This window comes from Coccinella septempunctata, chromosome 9, assembly GCF_907165205.1.
Source record: "Coccinella septempunctata chromosome 9, icCocSept1.1, whole genome shotgun sequence".
Classification (NCBI taxonomy): Eukaryota; Metazoa; Arthropoda; class Insecta; order Coleoptera; family Coccinellidae; genus Coccinella; species Coccinella septempunctata.
In genome coordinates this window covers 693,074-696,931 of record NC_058197.1, presented here as the reverse complement: position 1 = coordinate 696,931, position 3,858 = coordinate 693,074, and positions in this window count along the sequence as shown.

The window sequence follows — 3,858 nt, the reverse complement described above, 5'->3', positions numbered from 1 at the left end:
TTGACTCCACTGGCACCGACTACCTGTAATGATAACCGTCCGTTAGTAGAGGTCAGAATAGCCGGCAAACACTTCCGAGCACTGAAAGATACCGGAGCGACCAGGAGTTTCTGCAGTCAGGCCGTATCCGATCAGTGTGAAAGTAAAGGAATCACAGGACAAACAATGCACAACAGTTTCGCAGTAATAGCGAACGGACAAACCACCGTCACACCGAAACTGTACATCACCACCGTGCAATTTCCGATTACACACTGCCTGATTTGAAATTCTCACTGGTACCAAACTTACCGGTAGACATTATTCTGGGGATGGATGTTCTGTCGACTTTCAAGTTTTCCGTAAATCTCAGTGTGCCGTCAACCAAGTATCTGTAAAAGATGCATACCCGTTACCGTACATAGGGATGGGCAAACGTTAAAAAAATACCGATATATATTGTATCGATATTTCCCTACAGTATCGATATATATCGTGAAAAAATATCGATATATCGATATATTAGAATAAACGGAAAAAAACACAGATTTGGTTGTATCATCAATATTTTTATTATTTGAATATATCGGTTTAACGATATATACCGAATTTGTGGTTACCCATGAGCATTCGGAATGAAGCACAGATTTGAAAGTTTTAATATTTTTATTATTTAATATACAAAAATTTTTCATTGAAGCCAGTATTCATCTGGTATTGACAAAAGGAGTACCCTCTGCTTGATGTGTTCCCCTGTCAATCTGCTCCTATTATCCGGCACTGCTAAATTAATCACCGAAGCCAGTCTTTCCGAAGATACTGAGGAGGCAGGACAAATCAAATATTTCAAGGCAATTTCGGAAAGAACTGGTGTAAAATGCTGGCAATTCACCCAGAATTTAATCGGATCTGCCTTCCTCTTTATAGCAATGGTTGGTCTAGATATTGCTTCAGTTCATCGGCGATGGAGCCAGAACTTGGTATCTCTGGAGTTGCAGGGCTGAGGGTCAACAGTTTTTCATGCCTGCTCCAGATTGACGACTCATTACTCGGTTCTGCATTCACTTCACTTGTGTTGCTATTTGGCGAGCGTTGACCTCTATGCCTATGCTCTCTTCTAATTTCATCACTTATTTTTGTAATAGCATTCGACACTGCTATTGGAGAAGTGAAGTGGATGCGTTTGAACCGAGGATCCAAAATGGTGGCTGTGGAAAGCAAATTATTCCTTTCTGAGGGAGCAAGCTTAATTTTTTTGAGTAAAGCTGCTTTTACAATCTGCCCTATAGTGGTTGATGGAGCAGCTTGGTCTGTTACTTGGAGAAGTAAGTTTGTGAGAGGAATAGCTAAGCTTGAGGTGACATAACTGTCACCACTTACTTCTTCAGTAGCTTCTTTGAAAGGAGCAAGAAGAGCAATTAGATCGCGAACTATGTTGAGTTGGGAACTTGTGAGCATATCTGGAATATTTTTGTTGGATAAACTCTTAGTAGCTACAAGAGCTGAAAGTTTCACAAAACGCTCCAACATATCGAAACATGAGTTCCATCTCGTGCTGACAGCTTGTGTTAATGTTAAAACTTCTAATTCTTTCTTTCCAGCTGCTTCTTGCTCCGATCTCAACTGATCCATAGCATTTACAGATTGTTTGAAAAATGTAACAATGCATTTCACCTGATCACAAATTTCTGAAAATGCATTTATTTCTCTTAGTACCCCATCAACCACTAGATTCGAAGAATGAGCCATACAAGGAATCCTACCATCTTCTCCTAAAAATAATCGCACCGCTGACACTATATTTGTGCCGCCATCAGTGGTAATAGAGACAATTATATTATTGTCTATTTTAAAATCTTCACAAATCTCTTTCCAACATTCCTTAATATACAGTCCTGAATGACTCTAAAAAAGGGTATATTGTCACCTATCACACCATATAAAACACGTTATCATTGCTAATCATAATAATTTGAAATAAAGTTATATCATAATGCATATGAATGGAAAAATATACCTCAGAAAGTTTTTGAGCACACAGGTTTATGCTCTGAAGGACAGGTGATTCTTTTATAGCTGAGATGAAGTGAACTGCTAATACGAGGAAACTCCTCGCTGAATTTGTTAATGTGAGTATGTCACTTGTATAGAAGATGTCTCATTCAAGGTTTTTGTGATGATCTCCTTTGTGGTACAGTCCTTGTTTTCAACTAAATGCGTTACCTGTAATTTGAAAAAATCATTGTTATAAAAATCTTATACTTTAGTCTAAATAGCAGCTATTCAACTGAGTTACTTTTATGAAATATATATTAAAATATTTTTAAGAAATACCCTTTTTTCTCAAAGGAAGTTTATAAAGAGGGCAAATTGTATTAATGAACTTTTGTAAGCCTTTTTTTTCTACACATGACCGTGGCAAATTATCCTTGCATATCATATATATTAATGCCTATGTAATTTCACTGTGTTTCTGTCCGCCTTCTGGAATAAAAAAATTATGATTTAGAATACAATTGATACATAATGAGAAAAAAGGATGAAAGTTATGAAATTAAACATATATTTTGCTATAATTCAACCACAAAATTACCTGCAGAGCTTGAACTCCTTTCTGAGCAACTCATTAAAGTAGGTTGCTCCCACTTTTTTGTCGCTGGCATGCAAAATTCAGAATCAGAAGATTCTGCAGATGTACTTGGCATTGAAAAAGTAGCCTGAAAATAACAAAGAGTTAACCAACCTATTAATCGATCATTTCAAAAGAAGTATTCAATTAATGCATCGTAGGATTGATTCTACTTACACCTTACACTTTCATCATCTAAGTCTGAAGACGCTGACGACGTCGAGGCAACACTTGCAACATCTTTTCCTTTTGGTGCAGAGGCATTGGTAGATTCAGTTGTCTTCCTTTGCTGATTAATTTGCATATAGGCAAAAGTTCTTCTTGACGCCCTGGTGCTCTCTCATTTCAATTTCTGTTGTTCAGTGTATGCACCTTGTTTTTTCTTTACCGAATACAAAAGGTCCAGAATTCTTGCCTTCGACTTCTTTATGGCGTGAGAAGGAGAGATCATATATCCCCTTATTTAAATAGGTCAGGCTGGCTTAGCATGCTGAATAGAGCAAAATTGTATTGTAACGAGACGGTAGTTTTCAAACCCATTTTAGAATAATTATTTTAGTTTTCATTTTTAAATAATTTTGTTTTGAATTAATTTTCCGAGAAATATTTTCAATTTCCAATTCAGGATTCCGACATCGTTCGGAATTGTCAACATACCGTACCGTTTTTATTCCGTTTTTATTTCCTAAAAACGATGTCGCACCGTATAAAACATCCTGAATTGGAAGATAACCGAGTTTTTTTTGTTCGCTAGCATAGATAAGTCGAAATTAAGACATTTGCATAGACGCAAATTTACCGAATTTCGACTGTCGGGCACATCTGATTTCCGCACCCCCCCTGTGGGTATAAAATCAGATGTTCCCCCGCAGGCCACTTCACTTACGGTTGATTCACCGAGTACTTACGATTTTCGCTTGATTTTTGACTTTCGACTGTTCCAAACCTTCCGCCGTTGAGTTTTAGTATAAGATTTCTTTTGAGTTTTGGGTATTTTTTTTGTCGTTCCGAATATAAATTTTTAGTTTGGTTTTCTCTCTGTAAATTGTCGTGCACCATTTGGGCGATTTCGAAAGTTGTGAGTGCAAGTGGCCAAACCATAGGTAAGACGACACTCCGCCATTTTTTTGTATCATTAGGACCTCAGCCTCCCTTCATCCCTTCCTACCCCGGGTTAAGTTCCACTCCTACTGCAGAATCACCCCGCTGGCGTGGATACTCAGGGGGCGCGGAAAGCACTTTGGAGTGGC